The 14799-nt window shown below is 43.1% G+C and overlaps 1 long non-coding RNA gene across 1 annotated transcript in view; it reads right to left on the reverse strand.

Annotated features, from left to right (window-relative positions):
- The window catches only part of LOC144782727 (uncharacterized), a 209530-nt gene extending 209219 nt beyond the window's left edge, over positions 1-311 (reverse strand). The window contains exons 1-2 of the long non-coding RNA XR_013601223.1: positions 213-311; positions 43-104 (exon numbers count right to left, since the gene is read on the reverse strand). This is a non-coding gene — a long non-coding RNA (uncharacterized LOC144782727). The remainder of the gene's footprint in view (positions 1-42; positions 105-212) is intronic.
- Between the last annotated feature and the right edge of the window lie 14488 nt (positions 312-14799).

Genomic DNA, 14799 nt, shown 5'->3' on the forward strand with positions numbered 1-14799 from the left:
TTAAGACTCTATGAATCTCAGTGTTATGTAACGCCTACTTACTCAAGAAAAGGGAACAGCAGGCTTCCTGGACGCGTGGCAGGGGTAAACCTTCACGCCAGCATCTGTTAGGAAATACACAAAAAAGTGTGTTTAAGTATTAATGGGGTGGTTAGTCAGCAGCTCGTAAGTGAAATTAAGAGGCACAAAATCATAACGGCATGCCTACTTACTTCCTCGCTGGTGACTCCCCGTATCCACACCTAATTTAGTCACTTCCACTGCCCGTATACACGGAGTCCGCGGGTTCCGAAGGTATTTAAGCATCGTCACGTGGGTTGTGTGCGCCGACGTCGGGTCACCGACGTCAGAACGCAAACATGTGATCATTCCCTGTTTTCTTTAATTAAAGAGCCAGTGCGCCTCGAAACGAGTCTCAGCTTTTTTTCTCAGTGTTGTTTTCCAAATAGCAGAAATTTATTGTCATCCACCCAAAAAGGGGAATGTGTAGGAAAGAACCCAAATAGTCTGTATGTCACGATATATTGACACCTTGAATACAGGTTATAAGAGGCAAACAGAGACTCCGTAGTTGCCTATTTCGAAAATGACAAATTAGACAGCACAGTAAAGGTCCTTCTGAATCTGATAATTGATTGTGTCAGTGAGACTTCGCTCAAACAGTGAAGGAAGCTGATAGATCTAAAATCTGACACATGGGCAAACTAACAAAGCTGCGCTGCATGTACACATCTCATGAAGCATATGGTTAGTGTATTCATGATTAGACCCGGGGAAGGCCATTGTAAGATGTGAATCACTTCACTCAAAACTGTACTAAGAACTGAGCGGGGGGGGGGGAGAAAAAGGGGGGAAGAAAAAGGGGGGATTTAACGGCGCATCACCGACCCCCAAGGTATATCATCATTTAATCCACATCGATGTGTGGATAAACGGTGAATCCAGCGTTGTTCTTTCTCAAAGATGGAACTCTCACTGTTCTGTTTCAGTTGTTCGATAATGGTCCATCTTATGTCATCTGGTCCATGTCCCTGCTCCAAAAAGTGTGTTGTTAGTTTTGTTGTGTTTTTATGACAGTTTTTATGACATCTCACATTGCTGCGGTGCTCCCCTATACGCAGTTTTATTTTGCGTGTAGTCAAGCCCACATACTTTAAATTGCAGGGGCATACAATCAGGTAGACCACATTACAGGAGTTACAATTCGTATGGCTTCTAAGTTGCCAGATCTTGCCTTCTTCCAAGTTTAATGTTTTGGCTGTTGTCGTCAAATGGCAGACACTACACCCACCACAGGGGTAGTGACCAACCGCAGGTGGCATGCCCCAAGCAGAAAGTACACTAGGTACTCGTACTACATTGTTGTTCCTGGGCCGGGTATGTACAAGTGCATCCCGTAGACTTCTTTCACATTTGTACGAAAAAAGTGGTTTCTGCCAATCACGTCCATTACTTGTAAGAATTCTCCAGTGTTTGCCAATGCAACGAGTTACAGTATTAGAGATATTGTTATGCGTTGTCACGCAAGTAAGTGGCAGTTCTGCCTCGTTATCCTTGATAACATCCTCCAACAGGGCTTACCTGTTCTGGTTTCTGGCCCTTTTGTAACTTTTTTTCAGGATTTTAGTAGGGTAACCTCTGGATGATAACTTAGCCGTCAGATCTTTCGCCTGCTTTTTATAATCATTCACATTACTGCAGTTTCTGCGTATGCGCAGGTACTGACCATAGGGCAAGTTTTCCCGCAAAGGACGCAGGAGAAAACTTGTGATGTGAAGAAGGTTATTCTTGCTGGTAGGTTTGTAATATGTCTTGGTTGTTAAGTGATCACCAGTCTTAGTAATTGTAAAATCCAGAAATTCAATGGAGTCTTTGCTGTACTGGTGTGTACATTTGAGATGGGGGTCACAAGTATTCACCCACTCGAAAAAAGCAGAAGGCTTTCTTCTGATCCTTTTCAAATTAAGAGCACATCATCAATGTACCTCTGCCACAGGATAACATTGAGAGTGTATGGGTTTGTATTGGCCAGGATATGGGTCTTTTCAAAATTATGGACATAAAGTCAAGCAATACTTGGGGCAAATGTGCTCCCCATCGAGGTGCCCGTCTTTTGTAAAAGATTTGGTCCTGATATTGAAAAAAAATATGTTTAAGGGCTAGTGTAGCACAGTCAATAATGAAGGTACGTGAGGTGTTATACTCCCAAACTGTGTGTTCTAAAACATCCGCCAGGACTTTCAGAGTTGCATCCTGAGGGATGCACGTATACAAACTCTCTATGTCTAAAGAGACAAGGAAACAAGGCTTTTCAGGCATCCTCACAGTCAGAAGCAGGGCCAGCAAACTCTTGGTATCCTTAATATAGGTGCTGGTACTTTGGATAAGTGGTTTGAAGATAAAATCGCAATACTTTGACAGTGGTTCTAACAATGAACCTAACCCTGAAACAATAGGTCTACCAGGGGGTGGGAGGCGGTTTTTGTGGGTCTTTGGTAGGCAGTAAAAGTATGGAATCTTTCCTTCTGAATTTGTTAGAAAATCTGCTTCATGTTTGTCAATGTAGCCATCATGTTCTGCTGTCGTGACCAAATCCATGATTTCATCCCTTAGTGATGTGGATGGATCCTTAGCGAGTACTGAGTAATTTTTGGTATCGTCCAGTAGACGTCTGCATTCTGCATCATAGGAGGTGGTGTCCTGTATAACGACACCACCTCCTTTGTCAGCACTCTTGATCACAATGTCAGGGTCCTTTCGTAGGGACTCAATAGCCGCGAACTGTCCCGCTGTAAGGTTTTTAAAGGGGGTGGGTTCTACCATGAGTTCTACATCATGGAAGACCGCCTGTTCAAAGTCAATAATCTCTGCTGGGACTAGATGTGTGGGAGGAGTGAAGGTAGATTTATTTCTAAACTGAGTGTCACTACCTCGAGTCTGGTTTTCAGTTGCGTTTTGCTGCTCAAAGAAGGCTTTTAATCTTAGCTTTCTAAAAAACTCACTAAGTTCGCAAAAGAGTTTAAAGCGGTCGAGCCGTGATGTGGGTATAAACCCAAGGCCCTTTTCCAAGACCTCTACCTCCTCAGGGGTTAACGTTCTGCTTGATAAGTTTGTGATCAGGCTCAAACATTGCTGGGGCCCGCCCTCTGGTCTTGAGTTTTGCTTCGTGTGTTGTCTCCCACCACCTCTGGGGTCTGCCACTGGACATGGTTCCCGCCCCTCCTTTTGCCCCGGCCTCTCTGGCCAAACCCTAAAAATGGGGGGATACATATTCGGTTTTAACTGAGGGGGCAAGGCAAAATGTGGATTCCAGCCCATATGAGGTGGGAAAAGTTGTGGATTATATGGATTCAGGTAGAAACCCCCATCCCCTTGTTGTTGGTATGGAAACCATTGGGGGGTATTATTTTGGGGTCTTCTACTTCGGCCCCGACCTCTGCCACGTTGTCTGTTCCCTGTGCTCCCGAAACTGGCCCCGCTGGAATTAGAGTCATCCGAAACATCAGAGTTGTAATTAGTGTGGTCGGGTGGTGTGTATTCTGCACTTGCATAAGGATAGACTTTGGCATGGGACCATTTTTTTAAATCCTTCTGAATCTTTTGAATCTTTGACTGGGCCAGATTATCTTTATAATCGTTGAGTTCTTTATTAAACTCATCGAGTTTCTTTTTGAAACCTGTTACGGTAGTTTTTAAGTGTGTTTCCTTCACCTGGATTTCTACCATTAGGGCCTCTAACAAACGTAAGGCTGTTTTTATAATTAGGAGTGCCCAATCATGTGTGCAATGCCAGGCTATTTGGGCCCTTTCCTTCCTAAACACACTATCATTCAAGAAAATTTGAGGGGCATTAGTGACCAAAAGGCCATTAGGGGCAATCTTATTGGTCAAGTACTCTTTCATCATTGTCCCGTGTAAGATTGTTCTGATCCGACTTCTCTTTTGTTCGCCCAACTTATCCCAATCTGAAGTTTGGGATATTGTATGGGCGACCAAAGCGTCTGCGAACTAAGATGGATCATTGAGAATAGCATCTGCCTCTTCTCTAGAAAAAGAGAGACCTGAGTCTTCCATTATGTAGACGTTAAAAACGGCACATTAATCAAAGGAAATTCGTTAAAGTTATTCTACTCTTGCAGCTGCACGCTGCCAAGTATATTTAAACAACAAAAGAGAAAGGGTAAAATGGATTACTCTCATACCCCTGAGGATAAATATGCAAAACAACAGAAGAGTATCTTAATACAAACAGTGTCAGTTTTCAGTGTAAAAATGTGATGTGTCTATGTTGTGTTCTGGGCCCTTTCCTGTTGCAGGCACTAGTCCTACCCACACAAGTGAGGTACTGTTTTTAATGGGAGACTTAGGGGAATGTTGAGTGGAAGAAAGTTTGTGGTTCACTACAGATTTCAGAACTTTCCGTCACAGAAATGTGAGGAAATTTAGTTTTTTTGTTGTCAAGAGATTCTGGGTAATAAAACCTTGTGAGAGTCACACAAGTTGTCCCATTCTGGATTCCCAGAGTTGTCTAGTTTTTAAAAATGTACTAGTTTGCTATGTTTTCCTAGTTGCTGGCTGAGGTAGGGCCGACATTCTGCCACTACCAACTTAAAAAAAGGTTCCGTTTTGAATGGGAAAATGCTGATGTATCTGCAAAACAACAGAAGAGTATCTTAATACAAACAGAATAAATAAGAGGAGAAATTGATTAGACCACCATCACCACCCATGAGTGAATAAAAGACCCGAGGGGTGTAAATACTGTAATGCACACGAAGTGAGGAAAAAAGCAGAACCCTCAGGCACCCGTACTGGGCAGGTAGCCAGTCATCTTCATCGGGTTCCTATTTATTAGTACATGAATGGTACCAGACATACAGTGCTAATTAAAATGAGTCGTGACTACTCCCCTAACAAAATACTTTTTAATAAAGGGGTAGTGCTAACCCAATTAAAAACAAAGTGAACAGGCGGACATGCAAAAGGTCGTGTAAATTTGAACCTAATGTCCTAAAAAGAAGGTCGACATGTTTCAGCCATAGAACCCAAACTCGGTTCAGCATTCCTCAGGACCAGTATACGTTCTTACCTGAAAGGAGAAGCACACTAAGGCACCTACTACGAATCAGTTAAATAGACAAAAAGATTATTACAAACTTGTAATCGATGACCTGTAATTCTCAGGTGCAAACACTCTCCTGTCGGAGTGTTCTAGATCTGTAAAAAAACATAATAAGAATTGCTAAACATACGTGTGTCCTCACTTATAAATATACTGACTATATATACACTGGAAAAAACTCAAACCATCTGACTTCCATCATCTGCTCAGCGGCTTCCCGCTGCCCTCTTTTGAGAATGTGGAATCTGGCTACGACTTGTTTTGTGAGTGGGTCACTAAAGCCCTTGATTTGCTGATTCCTGCCACATGGAGTAAGAGTCGCTTGCTAGAACCTAGTCCCTGGTACAACGATTCTCTTCGACTTCTAAAGAGAACGTGCAAGCAAGCTGAAAGAGCTTGGCGCAAGTCTTACGATGCTGGGCAAAAAATTCACTATTTAGCACAAGTCAAGAGCTATCATAGAGCTGTTTGTAGGTCGCGAGCAGCCTACTACTCTCATGAATTTAACAACAGCTCTAATCCCACAAAGCTGATCTTCAAGGTGTTAAAAGATCTTACAGCCAATAGAGCACCCGTGGCTGAAATCTGCTCACTTGCACATTGTGAAGATCTCGCAGCCTTCTTTGTTGAAAAGGTGGCTAAAATGTATCGCTCTTTTCCCAGCACTAGTCCGATAAAGGAGGATCAGAGCTATATGACCAGCAGTAATTTGGCTTTATCGACACTTCCTGATTTATCGGAGGAGGAGTTTTACAAGTTGACAGCCAAAGTTAAATCTGGATCTCCAGTGAACCCTCTTAGACCGGCTCAATTTAAAGATCTATCTTCTTTATGTTCTTCTCCCTTACGCCAACTCATAAATTCATCTTTCTCCTCGGGTTTAATTCCATCTAAATGGAAACAAGCTTGTGTTAATCCCATTTTGAAAAAACCCGCACTGGACCCCCACAAGCTGGAGAATTATCGACCTATTTCCCTGCTTCCTTGGGTCGCGAAGGTGCCAGAAGTGCACGTTAATGGTGTTCTGTCTAACCATCTTCAGTCCGCTAACATCTTGGACCCTTCGCAAAATGGTTTCCGGGCTGGTTACAGCACCGAGACTGCTCTTCTTTCCATGACAGAACACCTGCGCACGGTGTTGGATTAGGGCCAAACTGCGGCACTGATTTTACTCGATCTCAGTGCCGCGTTTGACACTGTATCACACACAATACTTCTGCAGCGTCTGGAAGAAGCAGGTGTCATCGGCGTGGCACTCGATTGGTTTTGGTCGTTTCTTTCTAACCGCACCTTTAGGGTCTCCATTCCCCCATTTGAATCGAAACCTTACCTCATTGAGCAGGGAGTCCCGCAGGGGTCGGCACTCAGCCCCACGCTGTTTAATTTGTATGTGCGGCCTCTGGCTGCTGTAGCTAAGCGTTGGGACCTGACCTTGGTCTCTTACGCGGATGATACGCAGCTGGCGGTTGCACTCAGCGGGGACTCAGATCCCGAAGCTACCAGATTTCGTGAGGGTCTTAGTGCAGTGGCGGGTTGGATGATGACCAATTGCCTACAGCTCAACGCTAAAAAGACCGAGGTTTTGATCGTAGGCAAGCAGAGCGATATTTGGGGTGACAAATGGTGGCCATCAGAACTAGGCCCTATCCCCACTCCGGCAGCTGAGGTGAAAAACCTTGGGGTGTGGTTGGATCCCTCCCTCAGTTTCTCCACCCACACAAAGAAAATAGCAGCTACCTGCTTCGGGATTTTACGTGGGCTAAGGCCGATCTTGAAATTTTTTGATGCCCCTACCCGACAGCTTATAATTCAGGCGGCTATATTATCTAGACTCGATTATGCGAGCTCTCTTCTGCTAGGAGCCAATCTGGCAGAAACCACTAGGCTGCAGCATGTCCAGAATGCGGCCGCCAGGGCGCTGGTAGGCCTGCCTAGATTTTGCTCTGCCAGAGACACTATTCGTAAGCTCCACTGGCTACCTCTGATTCAGAGGATTCATTTTAAGACCCTGTGTCTATCGTTTAAAATTCTGAAACAATCCTCACCTCAAATACTGCAACATCTTATTTCCCCTTATGCTCCTTCTCGGCAGTTGAGGTCCGCGGGGCAAAATTTAGCTGCTGTTCCACGTTTTAAGAAAAGTAGAGCAGGGGGGCGCTCCTTTAGAGTGCTCGCACCTAAGCTGTGGAACTCTCTCCCTGCCCATATTCGTGCCATGGATGATCTACTTGCATTTAGGAGAGCTGTGAAAACGTTTATTTTTCCTACTGGATTTTAGGACTCTATTCCAAATTCTTTGCCTTTACTGAGTTGTGTTTCTTCCCCAGGTATAGCGCCGGGACGCCCCTTTGCTGGGGAAGCTGTGCGCTTTAGAAATGGAAATAACATAACATAACATAACATTTCAGTCATCTCGTCAGTACCACACCCCGTGACCCATCAACCAGTCCATACATTTGGAAATTTTTCCCCGGTATAGTGCAAAAATTAAGAACAAGTCATTGTAACCTGTTTTTTTACATTTTATATATGGTTATACCATTGTGTATATTCCGGATTTCGGAGAAAGGCATTGGTGCCGATGCATGAAGCAGATGTCTGCACACATCAAGGTTTATTAATGAACCATGTTTAGGGTATTTGGCTTCAACCCAAACTTCTTCAAATTCCATTAAAAACACAAAACTAATTTCCTTCGTATCACTAAAAATAATGTGCACAGTTTTTAGAAAAATTACGTCTTCAAAGTTTTTAAGACTCTATGAATCTCAGTGTTATGTAACGCCTACTTACTCAAGAAAAGGGAACAGCAGGCTTCCTGGACGCGTGGCAGGGGTAAACCTTCACGCCAGCATCTGTTAGGAAATACACAAAAAAGTGTGTTTAAGTATTAATGGGGTGGTTAGTCAGCAGCTCGTAAGTGAAATTAAGAGGCACAAAATCATAACGGCATGCCTACTTACTTCCTCGCTGGTGACTCCCCGTATCCACACCTAATTTAGTCACTTCCACTGCCCGTTTACACGGAGTCCGCGGGTTCCGAAGGTATTTAAGCATCGTCACGTGGGTTGTGTGCGCCGACGTCGGGTCACCGACGTCAGAACGCAAACATGTGATCATTCCCTGTTTTCTTTAATTAAAGAGCCAGTGCGCCTCGAAACGAGTCTCAGCTTTTTTTCTCAGTGTTGTTTTCCAAATAGCAGAACTTTATTGTCATCCACCCAAAAAGGGGAATGTGTAGGAAAGAACCCAAATAGTCTGTATGTCACGATATATTGACACCTTGAATACAGGTTATAAGAGGCAAACAGAGACTCCGTAGTTGCCTATTTCGAAAATGACAAATTAGACAGCACAGTAAAGGTCATTCTGAATCTGATAATTGATTGTGTCAGTGAGACTTCGCTCAAACAGTGAAGGAAGCTGATAGATCTAAAATCTGACACATGGGCAAACTAACAAAGCTGCGCTGCATGTACACATCTCATGAAGCATATGGTTAGTGTATTCATGATTAGACCCGGGGAAGGCCATTGTAAGATGTGAATCACTTCACTCAAAACTGTACTAAGAACTGAGCGGGGGGGGGAGGGGGAGAAAAAGGGGGGAAGAAAAAGGGGGGATTTAACGGCGCATCACCGACCCCCAAGGTATATCATCATTTAATCCACATCGATGTGTGGATAAACGGTGAATCCAGCGTTGTTCTTTCTCAAAGATGGAACTCTCACTGTTCTGTTTCAGTTGTTCGATAATGGTCCATCTTATGTCATCTGGTCCATGTCCCTGCTCCAAAAAGTGTGTTGTTAGTTTTGTTGTGTTTTTATGACAGTTTTTATGACATCTCACATTGCTGAGGTGCTCCCCTATACGCAGTTTTATTTTGCGTGTAGTAAAGCCCACATACTTTAAATTGCAGGGGCATACAATCAGGTAGACCACATTACAGGAGTTACAATTCGTATGGCTTCTAAGTTGCCAGATCTTGCCTTCTTCCAAGTTCAATGTTTTGGCTGTTGTCGTCAAATGGCAGACACTACACCCACCACAGGGGTAGTGACCAACCACAGGTGGCATGCCCCAAGCAGAAAGTACACTAGGTACTCGTACTACATTGTTGTTCCTGGGCCGGGTATGTACAAGTGCATCCCGTAGACTTCTTTCACATTTGTACGAAAAAAGTGGTTTCTGCCAATCACGTCCATTACTTGTAAGAATTCTCCAGTGTTTGCCAATGCAACGAGTTACAGTATTAGAGATATTGTTATGCGTTGTCACGCAAGTAAGTGGCAGTTCTGCCTCGTTATCCTTGATAACATCCTCCAACAGGGCTTACCTGTTCTGGTTTCTGGCCCTTTTGTAACTTTTTTTCAGGATTTTAGTAGGGTAACCTCTGGATGATAACTTAGCCGTCAGATCTTTCGCCTGCTTTTTATAATCATTCATATTACTGCAGTTTCTGCGTATGCGCAGGTACTGACCATAGGGCAAGTTTTCCCGCAAAGGACGCAGGAGAAAACTTGTGATGTGAAGAAGGTTATTCTTGCTTTTAGGTTTGTAATATGTCTTGGTTGTTAAGTGATCACCAGTCATAGTAATTGTAACATCCAGAAATTCAATGGAGTCTTTGCTGTACTGGTGTGTACATTTGAGATGGGGGTCACAAGTATTCACCCACTCGAAAAAAGCAGAAGGCTTTCTTCTGATCCTTTTCAAATTAAGAGCACATCATCAATGTACCTCTGCCACAGGATAACATTGAGAGTGTATGGGTTTGTATTGGCCAGGATATGGGTCTTTTCAAAATTATGGACATAAAGTCAAGCAATACTTGGGGCAAATGTGCTCCCCATCGAGGTGCCCGTCTTTTGTAAAAGATTTGGTCCTGATATTGAAAAAAAATACGTTTAAGGGCTAGTGTAGCACAGTCAATAATGAAGGTACGTGAGGTGTTATACTCCCAAACTGTGTGTTCTAAAACATCCGCCAGGACTTTCAGAGTTGCATCCTGAGGGATGCACGTATACAAACTCTCTATGTCTAAAGAGACAAGGAAACAAGGCTTTTCAGGCATCCTCACAGTCAGAAGCAGGGCCAGCAAACTCTTGGTATCCTTAATATAGGTGCTGGTACTTTGGATAATTGGTTTGAAGATAAAATCGCAATACTTTGACAGTGGTTCTAACAATGAACCTAACCCTGAAACAATAGGTCTACCAGGGGATGGGAGGCGGTTTTTGTGGGTCTTTGGTAGGCAGTAAAAGTATGGAATCTTACCTTCTGAATTTGTTAGAAAATCTGCTTCATGTTTGTCAATGTAGCCATCATGTTCTGCTGTCGTGACCAAATCCATGATTTCATCCCTTAGTGATGTGGATGGATCCTTAGCGAGTACTGAGTAATTTTTGGTATCGTCCAGTAGACGTCTGCATTCTACATCATAGGAGGTGGTGTCCTGTATAACGACACCACCTCCTTTGTCAGCACTCTTGATCACAATGTCAGGGTCCTTTCGTAGGGACTCAATAGCCGTGAACTGTCCCGCTGTAAGGTTTTTAAAGGGGGTGGGTTCTACCATGAGTTCTACATCGTGGAAGACCGCCTGTTCAAAGTCAATAATCTCTGCTGGGACTAGATGTGTGGGAGGAGTGAAGGTAGATTTATTTCTAAACTGAGTGTCACTACCTCGAGTCTGGTTTTCAGTTGCGTTTTGCTGCTCAAAGAAGGCTTTTAATCTTAGCTTTCTAAAAAACTCACTAAGTTCGCAAAAGTGTTTAAAGCGGTCGAGCCGTGATGTGGGTATAAACCCAAGGCCCTTTTCCAAGACCTCTACCTCCTCAGGGGTTAACGTTCTGCTTGATAAGTTTGTGATCAGGCTCAAACATTGCTGGGGCCCGCCCTCTGGTCTTGAGTTTTGCTTCGTGTGTTGTCTCCCACCACCTCTGGGGTCTGCCACTGGACATGGTTCACGCCCCTCCTTTTGCCCCGGCCTCTCTGGCCAAACCCTAAAAATGGGGGGGATACATATTCGGTTTTAACTGAGGGGGCGGAGCAAAATGTGGATTCCAGCCCATATGAGGTGGGAAAAGTTGTGGATTATAGGGATTCAGGTAGAAACCCCCATCCCCTTGTTGTTGGTATGGAAACCATTGGGGGGTATTATTTTGGGGTCTTCTACTTCGGCCCCGACTTCTGCCACGTTGTCTGTTCCCTGTGCTCCCGAAACTGGCCCCGCTGGAATTAGAGTCATCCGAAACATCAGAGTTGTAATTAGTGTGATCGGGTGGTGTGTATTCTGCACTTGCATAAGGATAGACTTTGGCATTGGACCATTTTTTTAAATCCTTCTGAAACTTTTGAATCTTTGACTGGGCCAGATTATCTTTATAATCGTTGAGTTCTTTATTAAACTCATCGAGTTTCTTTTTGAAACCTGTTACGGTAGTTTTTAAGTGTGTTTCCTTCACCTGGATTTCTACCATTAGGGCCTCTAACAAGCGTAAGGCTGTTTTTATAATTAGGAGTGCCCAATCATGTGTGCAATGCCAGGCTATTTGGGCCCTTTCCTTCCTAAACACACTATCATTCAAGAAAATTTGAGGGGCATTAGTGACCAAAAGGCCATTAGGGGCAATCTTATTGGTCAAGTACTCTTTCATCATTGTCCCGTGTAAGATTGTTCTGATCCGACTTCTCTTTTGTTCGCCCAACTTATCCCAATCTGAAGTTTGGGATATTGTATGGGCGACCAAAGGGTCTGCGAACTAAGATGGATCATTGAGAATAGCATCTGCCTCTTCTCTAGAAAAAGAGAGACCTGAGTCTTCCATTATGTAGACGTTAAAAACGGCACATTAATCAAAGGAAATTCGTTAAAGTTATTCTACTCTTGCAGCTGCACGCTGCCAAGTATATATAAACAACAAAAGAGAAAGGGTAAAATGGATTACTCTCATACCCCTGAATATAAATATGCAAAACAACAGAAGAGTATCTTAATACAAACAGAATAAATAAGAGGAGAAATTGATTAGACCACCATCACCACCCATGAGTGAATAAAAGACCCGAGGGGTGTAAATACTGTAATGCACACGCAGTGAGGAAAAAAGCAGAACCCTCAGGCACCCGCACTGGGCAGGTAGCCAGTCATCTTCATCGGGTTCCTATTTATTAGTACATGAATGGTACCAGAAATACAGTGCTAATTAAAATGAGTCGTGACTACTCCCCTAACAAAAGACTTTTTAATAAAGGGGTAGTGCTAACCCAATTAAAAACAAAGTGAACAGGCGGACATGCAAAAGGTCGTGTAAATTTGAACCTAATGTCCTAAAAAGAAGGTCGACATGTTTCAGCTATAGAACCCAAACTCGGTTCAGCATTCCTCAGGACCAGTATACGTTCTTACCTGAAAGGAGGAGCACACTAAGGCACCTACTACGAATCAGGTAAATAGACAAAAAGATTATCACAAACTTGTAATCGATGACCTGTAATTCTCAGGTGCAAACTCTCTCCTGTCGGAGTTTTCTAGATCTGTAAAAAAACATAATAAGAATTGCTAAACATAAGTGTGTCCTCACTTATAAACATACTGACTATATATACACATTTCAGTCGTCTCGTCAGTACCACACCCCGTGACCCATCAACCAGTCCATACATTTCGTTGTAACCTGTTTTTTTATATTTTATATAAAATATTAAAAAAACAGGTTACAATGACTTGTTTTTAATTTTTGCACTACACCGGGGAGAAATTTCCAAATGTATGGACTGGTTGATGGTGCCTTAGTGTGCTCCTCCTTTCAGGTAAGAACGTATACTGGTCCTGAGGAATGCTGAACCGAGTTTGGGTTCTATAGCTGAAACATGTCGACCTTCTTTTTAGGACATTAGGTTCAAATTTACACGACCTTTTGCATGTCCGCCTGTTCACTTTGTTTTTAATTGGGTTAGCACTACCCCTTTATTAAAAAGTCTTTTGTTAGGGGAGTAGTCACGACTCATTTTAATTAGCACTGTATTTCTGGTACCATTCATGTACTAATAAATAGGAACCCGATGAAGATGACTGGCTACCTGCCCAGTGCGGGTGCCTGAGGGTTCTGCTTTTTTCCTCACTGCGTGTGCATTAGAGTATTTACACCCCTCGGGTCTTTTATTCACTCATGGGTGGTGATGGTGGTCTAATCAATTTCTCCTCTTATTTATTCTGTTTGTATTAAGATACTCTTCTGTTGTTTTGCAGATTAATCCTCAGGGGTATGAGAGTAATCCATTTTACCCTTCCTCTTTTGTTGTTTATATATAAAATGCTGATTTATCCATGTTGCGTGTGGGCAGGTTCTTGTTGCCGACACTAGGCCTACCCACGCAAGTGAGGTAACATTTTTATCAGGAGAGTTGGGGGAATGCTGGATGGAAGGAAGTTTGTCGCTCGCCATAGATTCTAGAAATTTCCATTACAGAAATTTGAGGAAAATGTGTTTTTTGTCAACGTTTGAGGTCGTCAAAGGATTCTGGAAAATAAAAACTAAGGGGCATATTTTCAAGGAACGGCGATAATGGGCTTTTTAATATGCCCTTGAAAATTCCAATAGAAGCCCATGTTCTGGTGTTAACATGGGCTTCTATTGGAATTCTCTACGGCATAATATCAAGCCCATTATCGCCGTTTTAGTGGCAGTTTCCTGCCGCTGAAGCGGCGATTTTACAACCGTTCTTTGCACATATGCCCCCTTGGATTATCACATGTGTCTAGTTTTAAAAAGTGCGCACGTTTGCTAGGTTTCTCTATGTGCCTGCTGAAGTAGGGCCAAAGCTCCACAGCTACCCACTTACCAAAACAGTTTCAGTTTTGAGTGGGAAAATGTGATGCATCCGTGTTGCATTTTGGGCAGTTTTATGTTGTAGGCACTAGTCCTACCCCACAAGTGAGCTGCCATTTTTATCAAGAAATGCTGGGTGGAAGGAAGTTTGTAACTCACCACACATTCCAGGTTTCTCTGGGTGCGGTTGAGCCAAGACCTAAAATCCGCAGCTATCCACTTTGCAAAAAAAGGTCAGCTTTCAGAGATAAAATATAATATATCTATGTTGCTTTTTCTGCCATTTCATGTCACAGGCACAAGCGCTACCCACACAAGTGAGGTACCATTGTTATATGGAGACTTGGAGGAATGCAGGGTAGAAGGAAGTTTCTGACTCTTTGCAGATTCCATAACTTTCCATCACAGAAATGTGAGGAAAATGTGTTTTTTCAGTTAAAGTTTAAAGTTTGCAAGGGATTCTGGGTAAAATAACCTGGTGAGAACCACGTAAGTCATCTCACCCTAGGTTCCCACAGGCATCTAATTAACAAAAATGGGTACGTATTATAGGTTTCCCTAGGTGCCGGCTGAGCTAGAGCTTGAAATCCAAAGCTACCCAGTTTGCAAAAAAGGATCAGTTTTGAGTGAAAAAATGTGATGTATCCATGTTACATTTTGGGGTGTTTCCTATTGCGTGGCACTAGTCCTATCCACAAAAGTGGGTACCATTTACATCTGGATACTTGGGGGAATTCTGTGTGGAAAAACATTCGTGTCTCGCCACATATTCCAGACCTTTCCATCACAGATATATGAGGAAAATACGTTTTTTAAGTCAAAGGGATACTGGGTAAATAAACC

This window comes from Lissotriton helveticus, chromosome 9 (genome assembly GCF_964261635.1).
Source record: "Lissotriton helveticus chromosome 9, aLisHel1.1, whole genome shotgun sequence".
NCBI classification, from domain to species: Eukaryota; Metazoa; Chordata; class Amphibia; order Caudata; family Salamandridae; genus Lissotriton; species Lissotriton helveticus.